The following is a 27,641-nucleotide window of genomic DNA, read 5'->3' as shown; positions in this document are numbered from 1 at the left end:
TACGCCACCTAGCAACCAGGCTCTCTTACCACACCCCTTGAGAGGAGATGGAGGCTTTTGGCCCCCTCCACTATTCCAGTGGAGGTGAAGGCTTTCCCCCCTCCTGGGATCCCCAGGGGTCCTCTCAAAGGTACATGTGTGAGACCTGATCACTATGCGCCTGTGTAGTCACACCTCGGTCAGCCTTCTGGATTACCTGTATTGTACTGTCCCCAGCATGGGTGCAGTACTCAGTGGTGCCTGACCAGGTCAGGGGCGCCACATTAGCATCATCAATGGAATATCTGTGGAGATTTGAAAGTGATTGGTCTGCTAATGGGAATGCAAGGAGGTTTCGCAAAATATTGTTGCTTCTTGTGTTTATGGGACAGTATAAATACAGTAGAGCATTATGTTCATAGTGATTGGGGACAGAGAAACAGCTTGGCTCCAGGTAGAGACAATGTTCAGCATAATCCTTTAGTTGCTCCATCAAAAATCTTTCTTCCTCCACTACATATAAAGTTGGGATTGATTAAAAACATTGTGAAAACCAAAGACAAATTCACAAGAGTTTCAGCACATTTCACAGAAATTCTCCAACATTTCACCAGCAAAACTGAAGGAAGGGGTATTTGTTGGTCTTCAGATCAGAAAGCTTATGAGAGATGTTTTTGAAGGAACTCTAAATGAGGAATAAGGAATTGAGATCTTGGAAAAGCTTCAAGTGGATCTGTGAAAACGTCTTGAGAAAAAATAAATCTCCAGAAAATATTGAAGGTGTTGAGGAACTGCTAAATGCATACCAGAGTCTTGGATACCGCATGTCTCTGAAAATGCACTTTTTACATTTGCATTTGGATTTCTTCCCTCAAAATCTTGGGGATGTAAGCAATAGAAAAGGCGAGCGGTTTCACCAGGACATTAAAGTAATGGAACACCGCTACTGTACCACCCTGCGGCCTCGGCTGCGACCGCCGAGCCACTCGGATCCGTGCTCGTACTGCGGGCAGTGGTTCGAGTCTCTCACGGACCCGGGGGTCACGTCGCTCTGCAAGGGGGGTTGGCACTACGCGCGGGGGAATGCGGGTGTTTGGTTTTGGGATGATTGTTCGTGACGCCACCCACGGGTTGTGGTGATTATTATTATTATTATTATTATTATTTATTTATAGAGCACCATTAATTCCATGGTGCTGTACATGAGAAGGGGGTTACATACAAAATACGTATACAAGTTACAGTAGACAGACTAGTACAGAGGGAAGAGGGCCCTACCCTTGCGGGCTTACATTCTATAGGATTATGGGGAGGAGACAATAGGTGGGGTGTAGGTCAGGCGGCGGCTCCGCACGGTGGTCGGGCGGCAGCTCCGCACGGTGGTCGGGCGGCAGCTCCGCACGGTGGTCGGGCGGCAGCGAGTTCATTGTAGATTGTAGGCATTTCTGAACAGGTGCGTTTTCAGGTTCCGTTTGAAGTTTGCAAGGGTAGGGGATAGTCTGACGTGTTGAGGCAGCGAGTTCCAGGAGACTGGGGATGCTCGGGAGAAGTCTTGGAGTCGGTTGCGTGAGGAGCGAATGAGAGAGGAGGAGAGGAGGAGATCTTGGGGGGACCGGAGGTGACGTGTTGGAATGTAGTGGGAGAGTAGTTCGGAGATGTACGGAGGGGAAAGATTATGCACAGCTTTGTAGGTCAGTGTTAGAAGTTTGAATTGGATACGGTGGAAGATTGGAAGCCAGTGGAGGGACATGCAGAGGGGAGAAGCGGGGTGGTATTGAGGAGAGAGGTGGATAAGTCGGGCAGCAGAGTTAAGGATGGACTGGAGAGGGGCGAGCGTGTTGGCAGGGAGGCCACAGAGGAGGATGTTACAGTAGTCGAGGCTGGAGATTATGAGGGCATGCACTAGCATTTTAGTAGATTGCAAATTGAGGAAAGGGCGGATTCTGGAAATATTTTTGAGTTGAAGACGGCAGGAGGTGGTGAGGGACTGGATGTGTGGTATGAAGGATAAGGCAGAGTCAAAGGTCACTCCGAGGCAGCGAACTTTGGGTACTGGCGAGAGCGTGGTGTTATTTATTGTAATAGATAGATCAGGTGGAGAGTGTAGGTGAGACGGATGAAAGATGATTAGTTCAGTTTTGGCCACATTGAGCTTTAGGAAGCGAGAGGAGAAGAAGGAGGATATAGCAGATAGACATTTCGGGATTTTGGACAGCAGAGATGTGGCATCTGGGCCAGAGAGGTAGATCTGGGTGTCGTCGGCATATAGGTGGTATTGGAAGCCATGGGACTTTATGAGTTGTCCCAGGCCAAATGTGTAGATAGAGAAAAGTAGGGGTCCTAGGACAGAGCCTTGAGGGACGCCAACAGAGAGATGGTGGGATGAAGAGGTTGTGTGAGAGTGGGAGACACTGAAAGTGCGATTTGAGAGGTATGAAGAGATCCAAGAGAGGGCAAGATCTCTGACACCAAGGGAAGAGAGGGTCTGTAATAGGAGGGAGTGGTCAACGGTATCGAAGGCTGAGGACAGGTCTAGGAGTAGGAGTATAGAGAAGTGCTTGTTCGCTTTGGCAGTAAGCAAGTCATTTGTGATTTTAGTCAGGGCAGTTTCGGTAGAGTGATGTGGACGGAAGCCGGACTGTAGGTTGTCAAAGAGAGCGTTAGAGGAGAGGTGGGAGGAAAGTTCAGCATGGACATGCTGTTCCAGGAGTTTTGAGGCAAGTGGGAGTAGTGATATGGGGCGATAGCTGGTAGTAGAGGTTGGATCGAGGGAAGGTTTCTTTAGGATAGGTGTGACTGTTGCATGTTTAAAGGCAGAGGGGAAGGTTCCAGTCGTTAAAGATAGGTTGAAGAGGTGGGTTAAGGCTGGAGTAAGGATGGTGGTGAGGTTGGGAAGGAGGTGGGATGGCATGGGGTCAAGTGCGCAGGTGGTGAGGTGCGCTTTTGAGAGAAGACGTGCAAGCTCTCCTTCGGTGATGGTGGGGAGGAAGTTTATGGGAGAGGGGCAGTGGTCAGCTACATGAAGGGGTTGTGGTGGCTGAGCAGAGAAGACTTGCCTTATTAGGTCGATTTTTTATCAGTGGTGATGGTGGACACCACCGCTGCGGTGAAGGTATGGGGACTCCCGGGAGCGGTGTAGTGGCGCAGCTAGGTGTTGACCCCTCCAAGGGTAGGGGAGGTTGGTCCCGGGGCCCAGTTGTGTGAGGGCCGGTGTGCAGGGCGCAGGGTTGCGGTGCAGTGCGGTGCCAGATGGCACTGGTGTACTCACGATTAAACCACACAGAGTCACTGGTAAACCAAACGGAGGGATAGACATGGCCCGCAGCCGGCTGCAGCTTCCTAGTCGGGTTGGCAATGTCCGCCTTTCTCCTGCACCTGTGTTTGTAGTGTGACCACTGTGCCTGGGCACTGGTAGTCCGCTCCCCGGTGTGTATGTGTCGTAGGAGCCCCTTTTGCCCGCAGACGCTGGCCCTTGGATCTCTGGCCTCTGGCGGTGGCTCTTATGTGGACGGGTTGGGCTGTTGCCTTCAATCGGGACTTTGGTGGGAATGAACCCCTGAGGTCCAGACCGCAATCAGTTAATTTGACTATGGTGGTGGCGTATAGCCTAGTTCGGGGTCTGAGTACCCTGCCTGGTGCTCTGGTATCCTGTTGGCTCCCCGGTTTGGTTCCGGCAGGCCACTACCCTGTCCCGGTCCCTCACGATAACACCAGTCGTATTCCCGGTCTCCTGCAGGTGGCCACTGCCGTCTGCCTGCCTGACTGTTTGGGGGGAGGGTCCTAGGCTCCAGCCCAGGCCCCGCACAGAACCGTACTCCACTACTCTCCACTCTACTGTACTGAACTGAACTATTTACTGTGTTCCGGCCTCAGGCCAGCAGACTCCTCGGGGGGCGTGTCTTTCCGTCTGACTCCGCCCACCTGATGTGCCTGTCTGACTCTGAGGGAGGCAATCAGGTCTTTGTGGTTGACTGGTGGTACCTTTCTAGTGTGGGGGGTGTGCGGTGAGTGTAGTGACCTGTGACCCCTGGGGTCCAGGGCGTCACATTCCCCCTTGGTTTAATGCAGACCGTCCGCGGGCTGCCCGTCCACACCGGTTTTTATTTTTTTTTCTGAAAGATAAATAACAAGTAAAACATTCAAAAGCATTTTTTCATTTCTTCCCTTGCGGGAGGCACATTACTTGAACCGTTGCAAATGGGAAAACATTTTTAATAACATTAACGGGAATGGGTCCATCCGCTTTCCCACCCAAGCAACATGAACCTTGATGCTGCCCCTAAGAAACAGGCAGCACCCCTTTTCCCCAGTCCGGAAAACGGGAACTGGCACAAGCCACCCAAGCGGGAACGGGTACAGTGATACGCACCCGGCAGTCATTCAGAGGCCCCACGTCCAAGGGGACCCCTGACTCGGAGGATGGTCACCGGTCCTGATGGTGACCGGACGCCAGCCTGCTCTGCTGCGGGTCCTTCCTTCAACCAGCCTCTCCGGGGACTGGCAATTGCGGGAAGGGGCAGTTGGGGACTATTTACAAACCCAATAGTTTTTGGGTGGCTTGCGAGTTCTCAGCCTTTTCTTTGGGAGGAAGAAAGGGGACAACATTAGTCCCAATGGGGACGGGCACTTCAGTAGCCAACGGGCTACCACAAACACTTTAGGTCCCAACGGGGACTGTCACTGTCGACAACGGGAGTCCGCTTCCTTACTTGAGGTCACCTTCCTCGTACTCCTCCTCCAGCTCCACATCGGGGCTGTATGGCGGGGGAGGGGACCGGGGCCGCCCATGAATGCCGCAGCTCGCCCTCCTTCTGACATCAAGGGCGAACCAGCCCCTCTCCCCGTAGTGGCGGGTGTAGGTGACCAGCTCCCTGGCCTTCAGGTCACGATCCGGGTGACCCAGGGGCAGGTGATGGTAAACGTCCCTCCTGGAGAAAAAGACTTCGTCCTCCAGGTCCAGTTCATAAATAAACCCCCAGCCACGCCGGGGGCAAAACTGCCGGACCTGGCCCTCGTAGGTCTGGCCCTGCACCCGGTATGCTGCATTCCGGAGATTCTCCTTCTCCAGGATGGTGCGGGCCAGTACCGCGGCCTTCTCCTTTTCACGAGCCTCAATCTCCTGGCCCGTCTGGTTCAGCTGCCGCTCCCAGAATGGGGTTTCCACACACTCCTTCTGCACGGGGCTCGGGCCCAGTCAGCGCTCCCCGATGCTGGCTATGACCGGCACTATCTGTGTTGAGGAGCCCCGCTGTGTCGCGGCCTGTCTTGCTGCCTTGCAGCGACAACCCTCCGCTGCCTCAGCCGAGGCCTGGAGCTTGGGAGCGGCCAGCCTTACCTTCCAGTCCTCCTTCTGGTCAGCGTCCATCATTCTTCTGGCCAGACGGGCTGCCGGGGCCTCTTCGGACGTGGTCACTTCCAGGACCAGCGGTTCCTCACGGGGAAAGGGCATCTTCCAGGGCAACGGGATCGGTGGCCTTTGGATCTCTGGCCTCTGGCGGTGGCTCTTATCCGGACGGGTTGGGCTGTTGCCTTCAATAGGGACTTTGGTGGGAATGAACCCCTGAGATCCAGACCGCAATCAATTAATTTGACTATATTGGTGGCGTATAGCCTAGTTCGGGGTCTGAGTACCCTGCCTGGTGCTCCGGAATCCTGTTGGCTCCCCGGTTTGGTTCCGGCGGGCTGCTACCCTGTTCCGGTCCCTCACGGTTCCACCGGTCGTATTCCCGGTCTCCAGCCCAGGCTCCGCGCAGAACCGTACTCCACTTCTCTCCACTCTACTGTACTGAACTGAACTGTCTACTGTGTTCCTGCCTCAAGCCAGCAGACTCCTCGGGGGCGTGTCTTTCCACCTGACTCCGCCCACCTGGTGTACCTGTCTGACTCTGAGGGAGGCAATCAGGTCTTTGTGGTTGACTGGTGGTACCTTTCTAGTGTGGAGGGTGTGCGGTGAGTGTAGTGACCTGTGACCCCTGGGGTCCAGGGCGTCACACTACCAGGAATTTTGGAATGACTCAATGATGGCAGATCACCGTTGGATATTATATAGGGACAACACTGAGAATTTGTATCAACGACAGTCTAATGTCAAGCACTTTTAATTTCTGCTCAGATTTTGGTTTCTATTTTGCATGTGAAATTATTTTGGTTCAATAAAAACTGTTTTGCAAGGTGAAGCATGTTTTTCTGATATGTAGATTACTGTTTTCTTCATGTCGCCAGTATATTTCCTATACCTTATAATAATGATGCTGCTCCATGGAAACTATATGCGCTACAGAATAACTATATACACTGTTTGCAGAATTATTAGGCAAGTTGTATTTTAGAGGATTTTTTTATGATTGATCAACAACTATGTTCTCAATTAACCCAAAAGACTCAAATATCAAAGCTTAATATTTTTGGAAGTTGGAGTGGGTTTTTTTTTAGATTTGGCTGTCTTACGAAGATATCTGTTTGGGCAGTTAACTATTACTGTGCAGAATTATTGGGTAACTTAATAAAAACCAAATATATTCCCATCTCACTTGTTTATTTTCACCAGGTAAACCAATATAACTGCACAAAATTTAGAAATAAACATTTCTGACATGCAAAAACAAAACCCCAAAAAATTAGTGACCAATAGAGTTGAGCGATGTTCGAGGTTCGCCAATTTCATGCTCAAGTGATTTTGGGGGTGCTTGAGATCGAACTCAAACGCGAGCTTTATGCTAAAAGCTCGATAGCTCAAGTTACGTTCGAGAATGGTTCGATCAGCAAAAAGCCTAGCTAGTTACTAGCTGGCTTTTCACTGTAATAGTGTGAGTCACTCTGTGATTCACACTATTATCTTATTTCAGCATAAAGAGTGCGGGGGCAGCGCGTTTAGATCAGTGCTGCTGGGATAATGGCGATCGCCATTTTTTTTTTTTCCCTAAGCGCGCGTGCAGTGGGGCGTGCCAGCATGTCAGCAAATCCCAGACACACACACGGATAAGTGGTCTTTTTTGCCAGACAAGCAAGGGCATGTGTCATAGGCTGTCCATGTCACATGTCCTTGCATTATAAATACGGCCATTTTCCCTCACGGTGCCATTATCTGCTTTCTGCGTGTAAGTGACAGTCACCGCTCACGCACGTCCTGTCGCCGCTCCGGCTGTGTACGCTATACACACAACGCTCTACAGATTAGGGACAGAAGTTTATTTCAGCCCTTTACAGGGCTCATTTCCTCGGGCTCAGAGCCATAGGTGACAGTCAGGTCCGTGGAAACTCTGTATACAGCTTCAGATAACAGCGTCTGTGTACCTAAGCTCAGGGAATTCCTTGCTGAATTTCACCATTAGGAGGGATAGAAAGTGAGGCTTCCTTTCCTGTCCACTAACCCAGAGAACCCGGCCACTGTACCCACCTGCCCACTTTTACTACGCTATATTTATAGCAAACTGCTTTCAACCCTCATGCATATTTTGCTACGCTATTTTTATAGCAAACAGTGCTGAACATAAGTGGCATCCAAAAAGTGGTTGCTATACTCCATTGTTGTCCCACTTGTGCCAAGCATTTTCCAGCACGTCTGCATTCAACCCTCATGCACATTTTGCTACGCTATTTTTATAGCAAACAGTGCTGAACATAAGTGGCATCCAAAAAGTGGCTGAGATACTAATTTAGTGTCCCACTTGTGCCAAGCATTTTCCAGCACCTCTGCATTCAACCCTCATGCACATTTTGCTACGCTATTTTTATAGAAAACAGTGCTGAACATAAGTGGCATCCAAAAAGTGGCTGCTATACTCCATTGTTGTCCAACTGGTGCCAAGCATTTTCCAGCACCTCGGCATTCAACCCTCATGCACATTTTGCTACGCTATTTTTATAGCAAACATTGCTGAACATAAGTGGCATCCAAAAAGTGGCTGCTATACTAATTTAGTGTCCCACTTGTGCCAAGCATTTTCCAGCACCTCTGCATTTAACCCTCATGCACATTTTGCTATGCTATTTTTATAGCAAACAGTACTGAACGTGAGTGGCATCCAAAAAGTGGCTGCTATACTCCCTTGTTGTCCCACTGGTGCCAAGCATTTTCCAGCACCTCTGCATTCAACCCTCATGCACATTTTGCTATGCTATTTGTATAGCAAACAGTGCTGAACATAAGTGGCATCCAAAAAGTGGCTGCTATACTAATTTAATGTCCCACTGGTGCCAAGCATTTTCCAGCACCTCTGGATTCAACCCTCATGCACATTTTGCTACGCTATTTTTATAGCAAACAGTGCTGAACATAAGTGGCATCCAAAAAGTGGCTGAGATACTAATTTAGTGTCCCACATGTGCCAAGCATTTTCCAGCACCTCTGCAATCAACCCTCATGCACATTTTGCTACGCTATTTTTATAGAAAACAGTGCTGAACATAAGTGGCATCCAAAAAGTGGCTGCTATACTCCATTGTTGTCCAACTGGTGCCAAGCATTTTCCAGCACCTGTGCATTCAACCCTCATGCACATTATGCTATGCTATTTTTCTAGCAAACATTGCTGAACATAAGTGGCATCCAAAAAGTGGCTGCTATACTAATTTAGTGTCCCACTTGTGCCAAGCATTTTCCAGCACCTCTGCATTTGTCACGCTCCCCGGGTCCCCTGCGCTGCCCCCCGGCTCACCTGTCACGCTTGCCGGCTCCCCTGCCTCGCTTCCCGGTTCCTCGGTCCGGTCACCGCCGCTCCCCGCTCTCCAGCATCCATTGCCGGCGCGTCCCCGGCGTCCTGGTCCCCGCTCCCGGCGCCCGTCGGCTTCTCAGCCCCAGCCCGGCCCTGCTGCTTCCTCCTCTCAGCTGCCTGCCATGGCTTCTGGCACTCGGGCCGCTCGCATGCGCATTAGGGCGCACGCGCGGTCATTGACCCTTTCTTAAAGGGCCAGCGTCCATTAACAGGAAATGATGCAAACAGGTACAGGGTATAAAGGGGTTTAATGTCCAAGTGGGCGGGGCCTGATCTTCGTGTTTCACAAGCTAGGAGTCAGGTCTCCTCGTGTTCCTGAGATACTCACCTCTCTCTCTTCCTAGAGCCGAGCCTGCCTCGCCATCCGGTCCTGCCGAATCCCGAACCCCGAACGCTGCCTATCTGCCATCCTGACAGTCCGTACCATCTCGGATCCCTGCGGTGACCCGTCATCTCGCTCCAAAGGTTCCGGACCCCTCCTGACATCTTCTCGGCTTCCGAACCTGAGCTCCGTCACCCGGACTACCATCAGTGACTCCATGGTCCCAGGGACTTCTCCGTTATACTCTTGTGCACGGACTGTTCTGCTGCCTATAGTGCTCCAGCTACCGGACCCCTTACCATCATCAAGGAGTTCGGTCCAGTGGATCCACCTCCTGGGTCTGCCCGTCCACCTGGCCCTAACAGTAAGATCAGGCCATGGATCCCGCTGCAGCACTAGCAGCCGTACAGGAGGAACTCCAACGCCAGCGTGAGACTCAGACCCGCATGCTGCAGTTCATGTCTTCTGTGGACGCCCGCCTGAACACGCTACAAGCGGCAGTTACGTCTTCAGCATCCCAGGCTTCCACTAGTCAATCCACGGCTCCAGCTCCCGTGGCGACTTCGTCGGATGCTTCCAGACTTCGTTTGGCCTCACCACCCCGGTACGCCGGAGACCCCAAGACCTGCAGGGGATTCATAAACCAATGCTCCCTCCACTTCACGCAGCTGCCACATTTGTTTGCCTCCGACCAAGCCAAGGTCGCCTTCATCATGTCCCACCTAGAGGGTGAGGCACTGGCGTGGATGAACCCCTTGTGGGAGAAGAGGGATCCTGTGACCACGAACATCCAGGAGTTTCTGCAGGCATTCCGTGGCACCTTTGACGAGCCCGGACGCGCCTCCGCGTCTGCTTCATCCCTCCTCCGGTTACGTCAGGGGACTCTGACGGTGGGTCAATACGCAATCCGGTTTCGCACCTTGGCCTCGGAACTCGGGTGGAACAACGAGGCCCTAACCGCCGCCTTCTGGGAAGGACTCTCGGGGCGAATTAAAGATGAGCTGGCGGGTCATGACGTACCGTCCACTCTGGATGCCCTGATTACCCTAGCGACTCGAGTGGACATTCGCTTTCAGGAGCGATCCAAGGAAGTGTCCCGTGAGAGACGTCCGGTACGGCATTCCCCTCTTCCGCAGAAGCCCTCCGTACTGCAGTCAATGGCATCTGGGGCCCCCGTCCACGAGCCCATGCAGATCGACCGAGTGCGGCAGTCTGAACAACGTCGAGCCGAGCGGCTCGCCAAGGGTCTCTGCTTTTACTGCGGAGAAGGCACACACCTGCAACGCTCCTGTCCAGAGAGGCCGGGAAACTCCAAAGCCTAGGGTTGGTAGGAGAGGCCACCCTAGGTGCTGGGACTCTCTCAGACCCGGTTACGTGGACTGTGCAAGTGACAACAGGAGAGACGCGGTTCACGGCTGAGGCGTACCTCGATTCTGGGGCCGCAGGCAATTTCATCCAGCAGGCCACGGTGGACAAGTACCAGGTGCAGGTTACTCCACTCGACAAGCCCCTCGTGATTGCCTCTGTGGATGGGAGACCCCTCTCTGACACCATCTCCTGGATTACCAGGCCGGTCGAACTGCGTATCGGTGCCCTGCACACCGAGAACATCGCTCTCTACGTCCTCCCACACATGTCCCATCAAATCTTGCTGGGACTTCCCTGGTTACGGACACACGAACCATCAGTCAGCTGGGGCACTGGTGAAATCACCCGATGGGGCTCTTCGTGCTATGATAAATGTCTGAAGACCATACAACCCATCCGACGACCGCCGGTTCCAGAGAACCTACCGGGACTGCCCTCGGCCTATTGGTCCTTCGCAGACGTCTTTGATAAGAAGGAATCTGAGGTTCTTCCGCCACATCGTCCTTACGATTGTGCCATCGACCTGCTCGCGGGAACAACACCACCTCGAGGACGGATATATCCATTGTCTCCAGCCGAAACAAGGGCCATGTCTACTTACATCACAGAGAGCCTGGCAAGGGGATTCATTCGGAGATCCTCCTCTCCTGCTGGAGCAGGCTTCTTCTTCGTGAAGAAGAAAGAAGGCGACTTACGCCCATGTATAGACTACCGGGGATTGAACCAAATCACCGTAAAAAACAAGTACCCTCTGCCGCTCATCCCCGAATTGTTTGACCGGCTTAGAGGAGCTTGTGTGTTCACCAAGTTGGATCTTCGGGGTGCCTACAATCTAGTCCGCATCCGCTCTGGAGTCCAAGTGAATAGCCTACTCACTCAGCTACCAGACCTCGAGAAACAGCCTATGCCTTTCTACAGAAGACTTCAGGAAATCTGTACAATTTATGCTGCAATTTGGAAGGATCTATCCAACTCAGCTAGCATCAAAGTCGGTACTGTTTTTTACCCAGTAATTCAATCTGCTCTTGACTAGAGCGCTCTGGATTTAACGGGGGACTTTAGATCTGGAGTCGAGTTCTGCCGCCAAATCCAAGCATGAACAAAAGATCGCCTAGTGGACTCCTTCACCAATATCACCGACGCATTCCAAGAAGACAATGAGTCGGCTGAAAAATTCTACATGAGATTATTGTCACGTCCCCACCGGAGCCCGCTCCTGTGACTTCTGCTCCGATCGCCAGATGACGCCGTGTTCCCACCATGGATAGTGCTGGTGATGGGAGAGGAGTCGGTGCCCGTGGCTCTGCGGAGCACAGGCTCCGCTCATCCACTAGGCTGGGGTTCCCTGGAGCCTGCAGTACCACTGGCTGACTGTAGGTGGCGTGTGTGTCTTCCAGCTGAAGTTGCCAACATTCACCTGCAGCCAATGGGAAGACACCACACCCTTCTTATTCCCCCTCCTGTCACATGACCACTGCCAGAGATAGTTCTGTACTCCTGGCTCATGTGCTGTTTGTATGTTGATTCCTGTGCGCTGACCTTTGCTTGTTTTTTGACTACCCTCCTGCCTGTCGTTTTTGTACCTTGCTGCTGTGAAGCCCCACAGGTGCGGTGTAGCAGTGCATTACCTTTAAGGACTCCATGTGATGGGACGGTTCTGGTCACAGGTAGGGAACCTTTTTGGGATTGTCGTGACGCCACTCTCAGAATTGCGGTCAGTGGAGACCGCCACTGCAGGAGGGATGCCTGGGGCTGATGGTGGGTGCAGTCAGTTGTAATAGCCTCCTGAGAGTGAGGCAAGCCCCAGGGCCTTGGTTAGGTATGTGGAACCAGAGGTCGCAGAATGACTCAAACACAGCCCAAGAAGTCTTTTAAGTGTTTACTCACTGTTTGATGGTCACTGTGAGATGCCCGGGCGACACTGCGATAACCAGGTGGAACCAGGAATTCCAGAAGGCCGTTCTGAGGGTAGCTGTCCACTCGCCCTCCTTGCACTCCTTTTGTTTGGGAGGATCCCTTACTTGAAGTGTGGTAGGATTCCTCCAGGGAAGCTGTTTCTAAACCCCGCTCCCCTCTCTGGCCCATCTGCCGGCAGCGTGACCTTGGTGGGATGGCTTCTAGCCCTGTCCCCTTATGGGCCTGGTGACTGCTGCTTGGCTCGGAATCTGTGGGGTGGTGGTGAGGGCATGAAGTACCCCCACCTGAAGGTTGAGCAGCTCTGGATGATTTGCTGCCTGCTCTGGGGACCTGTCTCCCCTTGTGTGCTGGAATACCAGGGATCTCCTTACTCAGCCACCCCTCTCAATGGGTGTCTTTCAGGCCGACCCACAGGTACCCTTTCTCCCCCGTGTTCAGCTACTGCACTCCTCAAGGCCTGGCTAGCATGAGAGCCCCTCTGCTCCCTTCCACACTCCTGGACATTCTGCTTCAGACTACTCGCTCCTCCTTCTCTTCCTGTCTGCCCTGCTTCCTAGCAACCAGCCTCTGAGCACACCCCTTAATGGGAATTGAAAGTTAACCCCTTCTGGATACCCAAGGGTCCCTTCTAATGGTGTGGGAGACCTGGTCACTATGTGTTTGTGTGTGCACCTCATCCTGGCCTTTGGAGATTACCTGGAAGCACTGCCCCCAGCATGGGTGCAATACTCTGGTGCCTGAACAAGTCAGGGGTGCCACATTCCCCCTTGGTTATCAGCAGCACGTCCTCAGGCTGCAAAGACAAGAAGAAAAGGGTAATTACAAACTTTTCCCACACAGGGGCAACTATTTACATTGACAACATTTAAACATACCAGGTACCATTCCACCACCAACCACCCAGAAGTCCGAGACCCACCCAAAAACCTCCAGGAGGTAGGTCACCGGTCCTTTTGGTGACCAGGTCTGGGCCATCCGTTTCCCCAGACCTTTCCTCCAATTCTCCTCTCCTGAGGAGGGTGGTGTAAGGTACGCCCCATAAACAGGCGTACCCGCTTCCGAGTGTTGGAGGGCAGGCCCCATAAACAGGTGTGCCCCCTTGTTGGTGCAGAGCCATGCCCCTCAACAGGCAGACTCTGAGGTTGGTACCAAGGAGGTAACGTTTTACAAGGTGAGAGTTCGTGGCTATAGCCAGTTTATAACCTGTGGTCCATATTTAAAGTGCACGTAACCAGATGCAAAGAAAACATTTTTAAAGAATTCTCACAATAGTCCTTGTGGGCACATTTCACTTAAACGTTACTTAACTGTAAACAGGTTAAACATTACATTTTATACTGTAATTTTGGACTAAACTGTACTTTCTCTATAGCGTAATGGGAGCTGACCAAAGTTGCTGCGGGTTGATCTACGCAGTACTATACTGTCATCTGTCTGAGGTTCTGTCCTCCCACCCGGTGTATGTGTCTCAATGTGAATGATGGGTGTACTGGGTGCTGATACCAGTGCATGGTCTTCTGTTTCAGATACATTTGGCTCTTCAAGGTTCTGAACAGGTTCTTCTGGTTCTCTTACTTCTTCTCTAAGTTGAGGGAATGTAATGACTGGAATAACAACTGCTCCATTGTATTAAGGCCAACTCGCTGGAAAATCTCCAAGTACAGTATGGATCATCTTTTCTCATGGTTCTTCGACTGTTGAAGGGTTGGAAACTTCTTCAGGGATTCTTAGCTGTTCAGGACATCTCTTAAGGCGATCTCTAGAAACGACAGCTGTTGTTTTTCCTCCATCTTTGCTGATAAGGCATGTCTTTTCATGGCTAAGTGTCGATGGTAACACAGTATAGGGTTCTTCTTCCCAGTGATTGTCAAGTTTATGATGTCTTCTCTTTCTCTTGAGGACTACGTCTCCAGGCATCAAAGGAACAGCAGGTGCTTTTTGATTGTAGGCTTTTTCTTGTTTCTCACGCTGCTGAGTCAGGCTTCGCTCCACACACTCTTGTACTTTCTTGTATTGGGCTTGGCGGTTGGAATCCCAATCAGCACCTTGTAGAGGATCATCAGGGGTCTCAACTCCCATTTCCAGATCTACTGGCAATCTTCCTGGTCTGGCCCTCATCAGGTATGCCAGTGTGCAGTTCGTGGAACTCACAGGGATGTTGTTATACATGTCCACTAGGTCAGGCAGCTTTTCTGGCCATTGACTTCGTTCTTCTAGTAGGAGAGTTTTCAGGAGGTCGAGAATAATGTGGTTCATCTTCTCACACATGCCGTTAGTCTGAGGGTGGTAATGCATGGTGTTATGATCCGGAACCATGGAAGATCACCACACATCATTGGCAAAAAGGTGACAAGAGCCTTGGCAACTAATCTGGCCGCCATCCCCTTACTAACCAACACAACTAGAAGTAGCCGAGGGGTGAACTAACATCCTGTGCACCGCGAACCCAGCCGGAGAACTAACTATCCTAAAGGTAGGAAAGATGAATAACTCTCTGCCTCAGAAAATAGACAAGAATAGCAAGCCCCCCACATTCAAAGACTGCGGTGATATAGGAAAAACACAATACACAGGTAGATGACAGGATTAGCAAAAGGTGAGGCCCCCGCTGACTAAAATAGGAAAGGACAGGAAAGGGACTGATGGTAGCCAGAGAAAAACCCTACAAAATACCAACTTCCTGATAGTACAAAAAGGCCCTCAGATCGCTCGATCTGAACTCCGTCCTATACTAGGTGCCCCTGTCATACCAATGAACAGAAAACAAGAATTATAACAAATTCAACAAGCCACAAACACATGGACCCAAAGGAGCTATACTCCACACAGAACTGCAGGGAGTTCCTCAACAATCCACTGAGGGGGAAAATCCCTGGAAGGAAATAAACTGAAACCAACCACAACAAATGACAAACCCAGATAAACAAAAGAACCAGACAATAAATAAAGAGCAAGCACTTATCTGGGGAAGATGTGGTGTAGAGCAGGATTAAGCAGGCTGAAAATACAAAGTACAACTGACATCCGGCAACAGCCTGCAATCAGACCAGGACTTAAATAAGCAGAGAATTAGGAAAGGAAACACAGACAGCACAACCAACCTGGTCTCTGTCCAAACCCTTCATGGCAACCAGAGTGAGCCTCCCAGCAGCCAAGACATAACTAACATTCACAACAGTACCCCCCCTTGAGGAGGGGTCACCGAACCCTCACCCACGCCACCGGGTCGCTCGGGATGAGCATGATGGAAGGTGCGAACCAACCTGTCCGCATGAATGTCAGAAGCCACAACCCAAGAGTTATCCTCCTGCCCATAACCCTTCCATTTCACAAGGTACTGAAGCTGACGCCTACTGCGACGGGAATCCAGAATTTTTTCAACCTCATACTCCAGATCCCCTTTGTTAGGGCCAGGTGGACGGGCAGACCCAGGAGGTGGATCCACTGGGCCGAACACCTCACTGAAGGCAAGGGGTCCGGTAGCCGGAGCACTATAGGTAGCAGGACAGTCAGTTCCAAGGAGTGGAGAGTAGAAGTCCCTGGGACCACGGAGTCACCGAAGGTAGTCCGGATGACGGAGCTCAGGTTCGGAGGCCGAGATGTTGTCAGGCAGAGTCCGGAACCGATGGAGCGAGAAGACGGGTCACCACAGGGATCAGAGATGGTATGGACGGACGGGATGGCGGACAGTCACCGTTCGGGGTACGGGAATCGTCAGGACCAGATGGCGTGGCAGGAGCGGCTCTAGGAGAGAGATAGGTAAGTATACGGCAAGACACAAGGAGACCTGACTCCTAGCTTAGCAAAACACGAAGAACAGGCCCCGCCCACTTGGAAAGGATTCCCCTATATACCCTGTACCTGATTCTTCAATATCCTGTTGGAGGACACTGGCCCTTTAAGAGAGGGTCAATGACCGCGCGTGCGCCCTAATGCGCATGCGCGAGGCCCGGGTGCCAGAAGCCAGAGCAGGGAGCGGTGGACAGGAGGCAGGAGAGCCGGGCTGGGGCCGAGTTGCCGACGGGCGCCGGGAGCGGGGACCGGGCTGCCTGGGGACCGCAGGCGATGGAGCAGGAAGGCTGTGGAGCGGGGGACCGGGAAGCCTGGCACGGGAGCGGCGGAGCGCGACCTGAGAGCGGGGAAGCGTGGCAGGGGAGCCGGTGAGCGTGACAGTACCCCCTCCTCCACGCCCCCCTCCCCGCAACCGGGACAGGAAGGCACGTATCAGGGGAGTACCCACATTCTCCCGGGGTTCCCAGGACCTATCCTCAGGACCATACCCTGCCCAGTCCACCAGGAAGAACTGTCGTCTCCGTACGGTTTTCATGGCCACGATATCCCTTACCGCATAGATGTCATCATCAGCAATAGGAGGAGGAGCAGAACTGGCAGCAGCGGAGAAGGGACCAAGGACAACCGGCTTGAGCAGGGAGACGTGGAAGGAGTTGGGTATTCTCATCGTGGCCGGGAGCTGCAGCTTGTAGGAGACCTCATTTATTTTGCTGAGGACTTTAAACGGCCCGATGTAGCGAGGACCCAGCTTGTATGATGGTAGCTTCAATCGGACGTACTTGGAAGCAAGCCAGACCAGATCTCCTGGAGAGAAACACTGAGGATCCAGACGCCTCTTGTCTGCGTGTCTCTTCATCCGCAGGGAAGCACGTCCAAGGGACGCCTTGACAGAGTCCCAAATGGTTGCAAAGTCACGGACTACAGCATCAGCAGCAGGGACATCCGAGGAAGAGGAAACAGGTAATGGGACGGAAGGCTGAAGTCCGTAAACGACATGGAAGTGAGAGCTGGAGGAGGACTCACTGACGTGGTGGTTATGGGAGAATTCAGCCCAAGGAAGAAGCGTGGACCAGTCGTCGTGATGGGCGTTGACGTAGTGACGTAAGAAGGAGGTCAAGATCTGATTGACTCGTTCCACTTGGCCATTCGACTGAGGATGGTAGGCTGAAGAAAAGTCCAGAGTCACTCCCAGATGTTTGCAGAGAGCCCTCCAGAAGCGGGAGGTAAACTGAGTTCCTCTGTCGGACACAATGTGTGATGGAAAGCCATGCAACCGGAAGATGTGCTGTATGTAGGCGTCAGCGAGTTCCTGGGCAGAGGGCAGTCTAGCCATAGGGACGAAATGAGCCATTTTGGAGAACCGATCCACCACGACCCATATGACTGTGTGTCCGGAGGACAGGGGCAAGTCCGTAATAAAGTCCATTGCAATGTGTTGCCACGGAACGGAGGGTATAGGCAGAGGCAGAAGACGGCCATATGGCAGGTGTTTGGGCGTCTTGTTCCTGGCACAAGAGGAGCAGGCTGAGACAAAAGAAGCGACGTCCGTGCGAAGGGATGGCCACCAGTAGTGACGTACAATTGTACTCCATGTTTTCTTCTGACCAGCATGGCCGGCTATTTTCGAGGCATGGCCCCAGTGCAACACTTTTTGCCTGTCAGTCTCAGAGACATAGGTCTTCCCGGGCGGTATCTGGGCCAGGGTGACAGGGGCCACAGGAATGATTTTACTAGGGCAGATGATGGGCTGGGATGTCTCCTCCTCCTGCTCCATGGGCATGAATGACCTGGACAAGGCATCTGCTCGTACATTCTTGTCCGCGGGTCGAAAATGGAGCTGAAAATCGAACCTGGCAAAGAACAAGGACCACCTGGCTTGCCGTGGGTTCAGTCGCTGAGCGGACCGCAGGTATTCCAGGTTCTTGTGGTCTGTGTAAATGATCACGGGGTACACTGCTCCCTCCAGAAGGTAGCGCCATTCCTCCAGAGCCAGTTTGACTGCCAATAGCTCTCGGTCACCGATGGTGTAGTTGCGTTCAGGCGCTGAGAAGCTCTTGGAGTAGAAACCGCAAGTAACCATCTTCCCGGAGGAGGACTTCTGCATGAGCACTGCTCCGGCTCCCGAGGAGGAGGCATCCACCTCCAAGGTGAACTGTCGGTTTAACTCAGGACGGTGGAGCACAGGGGAGGAAGCAAATGCCTGTTTCAGGGAGCCAAACGCGGCGTCGGCCGCAGGTGACCAGTCCTTTGGATTAGCCCCCTTCTTGGTCAAGGCGGAGAGAGGTGCAGTCAGAGCAGAGAAGTGAGGGATGAACTGACGGTAATAGTTTGCGAATCCCAGAAAGCGTTGGATTGCCTTCAGTCCGGAAGGAGGGGGCCAGTTGAGAATGGAAGAGACCTTCTCCAGGTCCATCTGCAGACCGGTATCGGAGATTACGTAACCCAGGAAGGGAAGAGAAGACTGCTCGAAGACACACTTCTCGTACTTGGCGTACAGACGATTCTCCCTCAGTCTTTGTAGTACCAGCTGCACGTTCTCTCTGTGGGTCTGGAGGTCCGGAGAAAAGACCAGGATATCATCGAGATACACCACTACACAGACATAGAGAAGGTCCCGGAACACGTCGTTCACCAATTCCTGAAAGACTGCTGGTGCGTTACACAGGCCGAAGGGCATCACACAGTATTCATAGTGCCCATCGCGACTATTGAATGCGGTCTTCCATTCGTCCCCAGAGCGGATGCGGACCAGGTTGTAGGCACCCCGAAGATCCAACTTGGTAAACACACGAGCTCCTCTAAGCCGATCAAACAATTCGGGGATGAGCGGCAGGGGGTATTTATTTTTCACGGTGATTTGGTTCAATCCCCGGTAGTCAATGCATGGGCGTAGGTCGCCCTCTTTCTTCTTAACGAAGAAGAAGCCTGCTCCAGCAGGAGAGGAGGATCTCCGAATGAATCCCCTTGCCTCTGTGATGTAGGTAGACAAGGCCCTTGTTTCAGCAGGAGACAACGGATATATCCGTCCTCGAGGTGGTGTAGTTCCCGGGAGTAGGTCGATGGCACAGTCATAAGGACGATGTGGCGGCAGTACCTCTGACTCCTTTTTATCAAAGACATCCGCGAAGGACCAATAGGCCGAGGGAAGTCCCGGTAGGGACTCCGGAACCGGAGGTCGTCGGATGGGCTGTATAGTCTTCAGACAGTTCTCGTGGCAAGAGGAGCCCCATCGGGTGATTTCACCAGTACCCCAGCTGACTGACGGTTCGTGTGTCCGTAACCAGGGGAGTCCCAGCAGGATTTGATGAGACGTGTGGGAGGACGTAGAGAGCGATGTTCTCGGTGTGCAGGGCACCGATACGTAGTTCCACTGGCTTGGTGATCCACGAGATGGTGTCAGAGAGGGGTCTCCCATCTACAGAGGCAATCACGAGGGGTTTGTCGAGTGGAGTAACAGGCACCTGGTACTTGTCCACCGTGGCCTGCTGGATAAAATTGCCTGCTGCCCCGGAATCGAGGTACGCCTCGGCCGTTAACAGCGTCTCTCCCGTTGTCACTTGAACAGTCCACGTAACCGGGTCTGAGAGAGTCCCAGCACCTAGGGTGGCCTCTCCTACCAGCCCTAGGCTTTGGCGTTTCCCGGCCTCTCTGGACAGGAGCGTAGAAGGTGTGTGCCCTCTCCGCAGTAGAAGCAGAGGCCCTTGGCGAGCCGTTCTGCTCGGCGTTGTTCGGACTGCCGCAAACGGTCAATCTGCATGGGCTCGTGGACAGAGACACCAGACGACGTTGACTGAAGTACGGCAGGCTTCTGCGGAGGAGAGGAATGCCGTATCGGACGTCTCTCACGGGACACCTCTTTCGATCGTTCCTGGAATCTGAGGTCCACGCGGGTGGCTAGTGCGATCAGGGCATCCAGAGTAGAAGGAACATCGCGGCCTGCCAGCTCGTCCTTAATACGACTGGAGAGTCCTTCCCAGAAGGCAGCGGTGAGGGCTTCATTGTTCCAGCCCAATTCTGAGGCCAAAGTGCGGAAGCGGATGGCATACTGCCCCACCGTCATGGTCCCCTGACGTAGCCTGAGGAGTGAGGAGGCGGATGCGGCGGCACGGCCGGGTTCATCGAAGGTGGTTCTAAACGCCTGCAGGAAGTCCTGGATGTTAGTGGTTACAGGGTCCTCCTTTTCCCACAAGGGGTTCATCCAGGCCAGTGCCTCACCCTCTAGATGGGACATCACAAACGCCACCTTGGCTTGGTCGGAGGCAAACAGGTGCGGAAGCAGCTTGAAATGGAGGGAGCACTGGTTTAAGAATCCTCTGCAGGTCTTGGAATCTCCGGCATATCGGGGTGGAGAGGCCAAGCGGAGTTTAGAAGCTTCCGAGGTAGCCGCTACGGGAACCGTGACCGTGGACTGTGCAGTGGTAACCTGAGATGCCAGGGACGTGGCAGATGCTTGCAGCGTGTGCAGGTGGGTATCCACTGAGGTCATGAAGGCCTACTGCAAGTTGCCCAGCTGGGCCGCTAGTGCTTCGGTGGAATCCATGGCCTGTTCTTACTGTTAGGGCCAGGTGGACGGGCAGACCCAGGAGGTGGATCCACTGGGCCGAACACCTCACTGAAGGCAAGGGGTCCAGTAGCCGGAGCACTACAGATAGCAGGACAGTCCGTTCCAAGGAGTGGAGAGTAGAAGTCCCTGGGACCACGGAGTCACCGAAGGTAGTCCGGATGACGGAGCTCAGGTTCGGAGGCCGAGATGTTGTCAGGCAGAGTCCGGAACCGATGGAGCGAGAAGACGGGTCACCACAGGGATCAGAGATGGTATGGACTGACGGGATGGCGGACAGTCACCGTTCGGGGTATGGGAATCGTCAGGACCGGATGGCGTGGCAGGAGCGGCTCTAGGAGAGAGATAGGTAAGTATACTGCAAGACACAAGGAGACCTGACTCCTAGCTTAGCAAAACACGAAGAACAGGCCCCGCCCACTTGGAAAGGATTCCCCTATATACCCTGTGCCTGATTCTTCAATATCCTGTTGGAGGACACTGGCCCTTTAAGAGAGGGTCAATGACCGCGCACGTGCCCTAATGCGCATGCGCGAGGCCCGGGTGCAAGAAGCCAGAGCAGGGAGCGGTGGACAGGAGGCAGGAGAGCCGGGCTGGGGCCGAGTTGCCGACGGGCGCCGGGAGCGGGGACCGGGCTGCCTGGGGACCGCAGGCGATGGAGCAGGAAGGCTGTGGAGCGGGGGACCGGGAAGCCTGGCACGGGAGCGGCGGAGCGCGACCTGAGAGCGGGGAAGCGTGGCAGGGGAGCCGGTAAGCCTAGCAGGGGAGCGTGACACCCTTGTACCAAAACAGGGTCAGGAGGCGCTACTGCAGGAACTGCCGGCTCCACATGTTTCTTCAACAAGGACTTATGGAAGACATTGTGAATCTTAAATGACGCAGGCAGAGTCAAACGGAAAGATACAGGATTAATAATCTCCGAAATCTTATAAGGTCCAATAAATCTGGGCTTAAATTTAGGAGACGGAACTCTCATAGGAATATTTTTAGAGGACAACCACACCATGTCCCCTACTTTAAACCGGGGACCAACAGTCCGACGCCGGTTGGCAAACTTTTGGGCAGTTTCTTGGGACTGAAACAATTTATCCACTACTTGCCCCCAAATCTGCTGCATTCTGTCGACCACCGAATCCACCCCCGGACAGTCAGACGCCTCAAGCTGCCCTGAAAGGAACCTAGGGTGATACCCAAAATTGCAGAAAAAGGGGGACACCAACATGGTAGAGCTAGCTCTATTGTTAAGGGCAAATTCAGCCAAAGGCAAAAACGAAACCCAGTCATCCTGATCCGCAGAAACAAAACACTGTAAATAGGTCTCCAGGGTCTGGTTAGCCCTTTCAGTCTGACCGTTGGTCTGGGGATGAAACGCCAAGGAGAAAGACAGCTGAACACCCAATTTGGAGCAAAAAATCCTCCAAAACCTGGATACAAACTGCACCCCTCTGTCAGAAACAATGTTTTCGGGAATACCATGCAAACGGACAACATGTTGCAAAAACAAAGGCACCAACTCTGATGAAGATGGCAACTTAGATAGGGGAACCAAGTGGACCATCTTGGAGAATCTGTCACAGATCACCCAAATCACAGTCATTTTCTGAGAGACGGGAAGCTCTGAAATAAAATCCATAGAGATGTGCGTCCAAGGTTTCTTAGGTACAGGCAAAGGCAATAATAGCCCACTAGAACGTGAACAACAGGGCTTGGACCTAGAACAAACTCCACACGACTGCACAAAACGACGGACATCTCGGGACAGGGAAGGCCACCAAAAAGAGCGTCTCACAAGATCCCGAGTACCAAAAATGCCAGGATGACCCGCCAAAACAGAGCAATGAACCTCAGAGACAACTCGGTCTCTCCATTGGTCTGGGACAAACAGTTTCCCTGTAGGACATCTCTCAGGTTTATCCCACTGAAATTCCGCCAGTGCCAACCGCAGATCAGGCGAAATAGCCGAGAAAACTACACCATCATTCAGGATAGTAGACGGTTCGACAACCTCCAAAGAGTCAGCGCAGAAACTCCTGGAAAGGGCATCGGCCTTAACATTCTTGGTGCCCGGCAAAAAAGAGACCACAAAATTAAACCGGGTAAAAAACAAAGCCCACCTGGCCTGCCGAGGATTCAACCTCTTGGCCGATTCCAGATAGATGAGATTCTTGTGGTCTGTATGCACCACAACTTGATGTCTAGCCCCCTCCAACCAATGCCTCCACTCTTCAAATGCCCATTTCATAGCCAATAATTCCCGGTTCCCCACATCATAATTCCGTTCAGAAGGAGCAAACTTCCGAGAGAAAAAGGCACAGGGCTTAAGTTTACCCGAAGTAGCGTCTCGTTGAGACAGAACAGCACCTGCTCCGATCTCTGAGGCATCGATCTCAACTTGAAATGGGCGAGACACATCAGGTTGCTGCAGAACTGGGGCAGAAGTGAATCGCCTTTTAAGCTCCTGGAAGGCCACAATAGCCTCAGGGGTCCAATGCTCAGCATCAGCTCCCTTCTTTGTCAAATCTGTCAGAGGTTTGACAATGGCAGAAAAATTGGCTATAAATTTACGGTAAAAATTAGCAAACCCCAAACACCGCTGCAGGGATTTTAGAGAAGTCGGTTGCACCCAGTCGTAAATAGCCTGAACCTTAACCGGGTCCATTTCAATAGTGGAGGGAGACAGGATGAACACAATACACAGGTAGATGACAGGATTAGCAAAAGGTGAGGCCCCCGCTGACTAAAATAGGAAAGGACAGGAAAGGGACTGATGGTAGCCAGAGAAAAACCCTACAAAATACCAACTTCCTGATAGTACAAAAAGGCCCTCAGATCGCTCGATCTGAACTCCGTCCTATACCAGGTGCCCTTGTCATACCAATGAACAGAAAACAAGAATTATAACAAATTCAACAAGCCACAAACACATGGACCCAAAGGAGCTATACTCCACACAGAACTGCAGGGAGTTCCTCAACAATCCACTGAGGGGGAAAATCCCTGGAAGGAAATAAACTGAAACCAACCACAACAAATGACAAACCCAGATAAACAAAAGAACCAGACAATAAATAAAGAGCAAGCACTTATCTGGGGAAGATGTGGTGTGGAGCAGGATTAAGCAGGCTGAAAATACAAAGTACAACTGACATCCGGCAACAGCCTGCAATCAGACCAGGACTTAAATAAGCAGAGAATTAGGAAAGGAAACACCCACTGCACAACCCACCTGGTCTCTGTCCAAACCCTTCCTGGCCACCAGAGTGAGCCTCCCAGCAGCCAAGACATAACTAACATTCACAACAGCGTGGTTCGGATCTTCTTGCAGCCGTAAAGGTTACAAAATTCCTTAAACACCTCAGCTTCAAAGGATGGTCCTTGGTCAGTGAGCACTTGGTCTGGATAACCATGTGGTCGACAGAAATGTGTCTTGAAAGCTCTGGCTGCATTCTGACTAGAGATGAGCGAACCAGTCCCGATTCGGCTCGAGGCCGGTTCGCCGAACGGAGGTCCCGTTCGAGTTCGGCTCTTCGAACGTTCGACGAACCGAACTCGAACTGCATAGGAAACAATGGCAGGCAATCACAAACACAGAAAAACACCTAGAAAACACCCTCAAAGGTGTCCAAAAGGTGACAAACAACTCAAACACATGGGAAAGTGACAAGGACATATACTCATGCGAAAACAAAACAGCTGGACAAGGAAAAAGAGGAGGACACACAGATATAGGCATGGCACGCCCTTCTAAAGTCATGTAAAACACCGCAAGGTGACTCCAAGCGGAGTCTCCCTTTTTTCCAAAAATTGGGCCACACTGACACCCACCCCTTCAGTGGCAGCAGTTGTGCCCCAGTTGTAGACTTCACAGCTACATTTGCATCAAGCACATTCAAAAATACGCCATTCTTATCCGTCCCCAGGATGACACCGGGGTAGGTAGCAAAGTCTTTTCTGATCCCAGCTCTGTTCATCTTGGCTTCTTTTAAAAACACAGCAAGCAAGGGTTACTCCAAGCGGAGTCTCCCTTTTTTCCAAAAATTGGGCCCCACACACACCCACCCCTTCAGTGGCAGCAGTTGTGCCCCAGTTGTACACTTCACAGCTAGATTTGCATCAAGCACATTCAAAAATACGCCATTCTTATCCGTCCCCAGGATGACACCGGGGTAGGTAGCAAAGTCTTTCCTGATCCCAGCTCTGTTCATCTTGGCTTCTTTTAAAAACACAGCAAGCAAGGGTTACTCCAAGCGGAGTCTCCCTTTTTTCCAAAAATTGGGCCCCACACACACCCACCCCTTCAGTGGCAGCAGTTGTGCCCCAGTTGTACACTTCACAGCTAGATTTGCATCAAGCACATTCAAAAATACGCCATTCTTATCCGTCCCCAGGATGACACCGGGGTAGGTAGCAAAGTCTTTCCTGATCCCAGCTCTGTTCATCTTGGCTTCTTTTAAAAACACAGCAAGCAAGGGTTACTCCAAGCGGAGTCTCCCTTTTTTCCAAAAATTGGGCCACACAGACACCCACCCCATCAGTGGCAGCACTTGGGCCCTAGTTGCAAACAGGATGTTTTGATTTGCATCAAGCACATTCAAAAATACGCCATAATTAACCGTCCCCAGCATGACACCGGGGTAGGTAGATAAAGTCTTTGCTGACCCATGACTTGTTCATCTTGGCTTCTTTTAAAAACAATGTAAGCAAGGGTTACTCCAAGCGGAGTCTCCCTTTTTTCCAAAAATTGGGCCCCACACACACCCACCCCTTCAGTGGCAGCAGTTGTGCCCCAGTTGTACACTTCACAGCTAGATTTGCATCAAGCACATTCAAAAATACGCCATTCTTATCCGTCCCCAGGATGACACCGGGGTAGGTAGCAAAGTCTTTCCTGATCCCAGCTCTGTTCATCTTGGCTTCTTTTAAAAACACAGCAAGCAAGGGTTACTCCAAGCGGAGTCTCCCTTTTTTCCAAAAATTGGGCCACACTGACACCCACCCCTTCAGTGGCAGCAGTTGTGCCCCAGTTGTAGACTTCACAGCTACATTTGCATCAAGCACATTCAAAAATACGCCATTCTTATCCGTCCCCAGGATGACACCGGGGTAGGTAGCAAAGTCTTTCCTGATCCCAGCTCTGTTCATCTTGGCTTCTTTTAAAAACACAGCAAGCAAGGGTTACTCCAAGCGGAGTCTCCCTTTTTTCCAAAAATTGGGCCCCACACACACCCACCCCTTCAGTGGCAGCAGTTGTGCCCCAGTTGTACACTTCACAGCTAGATTTGCATCAAGCACATTCAAAAATACGCCATTCTTATCCGTCCCCAGGATGACACCGGGGTAGGTAGCAAAGTCTTTCCTGATCCCAGCTCTGTTCATCTTGGCTTCTTTTAAAAACACAGCAAGCAAGGGTTACTCCAAGCGGAGTCTCCCTTTTTTCCAAAAATTGGGCCCCACACACACCCACCCCTTCAGTGGCAGCAGTTGTGCCCCAGTTGTACACTTCACAGCTAGATTTGCATCAAGCACATTCAAAAATACGCCATTCTTATCCGTCCCCAGGATGACACCGGGGTAGGTAGCAAAGTCTTTCCTGATCCCAGCTCTGTTCATCTTGGCTTCTTTTAAAAACACAGCAAGCAAGGGTTACTCCAAGCGGAGTCTCCCTTTTTTCCAAAAATTGGGCCACACTGACACCCACCCCTTCAGTGGCAGCAGTTGTGCCCCAGTTGTAGACTTCACAGCTACATTTGCATCAAGCACATTCAAAAATACGCCATTCTTATCCGTCCCCAGGATGACACCGGGGTAGGTAGCAAAGTCTTTCCTGATCCCAGCTCTGTTCATCTTGGCTTCTTTTAAAAACACAGCAAGCAAGGGTTACTCCAAGCGGAGTCTCCCTTTTTTCCAAAAATTGGGCCCCACACACACCCACCCCTTCAGTGGCAGCAGTTGTGCCCCAGTTGTACACTTCACAGCTAGATTTGCATCAAGCACATTCAAAAATACGCCATTCTTATCCGTCCCCAGGATGACACCGGGGTAGGTAGCAAAGTCTTTCCTGATCCCAGCTCTGTTCATCTTGGCTTCTTTTAAAAACACAGCAAGCAAGGGTTACTCCAAGCGGAGTCTCCCTTTTTTCCAAAAATTGGGCCCCACACACACCCACCCCTTCAGTGGCAGCAGTTGTGCCCCAGTTGTACACTTCACAGCTAGATTTGCATCAAGCACATTCAAAAATACGCCATTCTTATCCGTCCCCAGGATGACACCGGGGTAGGTAGCAAAGTCTTTCCTGATCCCAGCTCTGTTCATCTTGGCTTCTTTTAAAAACACAGCAAGCAAGGGTTACTCCAAGCGGAGTCTCCCTTTTTTCCAAAAATTGGGCCACACTGACACCCACCCCTTCAGTGGCAGCAGTTGTGCCCCAGTTGTAGACTTCACAGCTACATTTGCATCAAGCACATTCAAAAATACGCCATTCTTATCCGTCCCCAGGATGACACCGGGGTAGGTAGCAAAGTCTTTCCTGATCCCAGCTCTGTTCATCTTGGCTTCTTTTAAAAACACAGCAAGCAAGGGTTACTCCAAGCGGAGTCTCCCTTTTTTCCAAAAATTGGGCCACACAGACACCCACCCCATCAGTGGCAGCACTTGGGCCCTAGTTGCAAACAGGATGTTTTGATTTGCATCAAGCACATTCAAAAATACGCCATAATTAACCGTCCCCAGCATGACATCGGGGTAGGTAGATAAAGTCTTTGCTGACCCATGACTTGTTCATCTTGGCTTCTTTTAAAAACAATGTAAGCAAGGGTTACTCCAAGCGGAGTCTCCCTTTTTTCCAAAAATTGGGCCCCACACACACCCACCCCTTCAGTGGCAGCAGTTGTGCCCCAGTTGTACACTTCACAGCTAGATTTGCATCAAGCACATTCAAAAATACACCATTCTTATCCGTCCCCAGGATGACACCGGGGTAGGTAGCAAA

Source organism: Anomaloglossus baeobatrachus, chromosome 8, assembly GCF_048569485.1.
Source record: "Anomaloglossus baeobatrachus isolate aAnoBae1 chromosome 8, aAnoBae1.hap1, whole genome shotgun sequence".
Classification (NCBI taxonomy): domain Eukaryota; kingdom Metazoa; phylum Chordata; class Amphibia; order Anura; family Aromobatidae; genus Anomaloglossus; species Anomaloglossus baeobatrachus.
The sequence above is the reverse complement of the archived record's forward strand: the minus strand, read 5'-3'. Positions refer to the sequence as shown.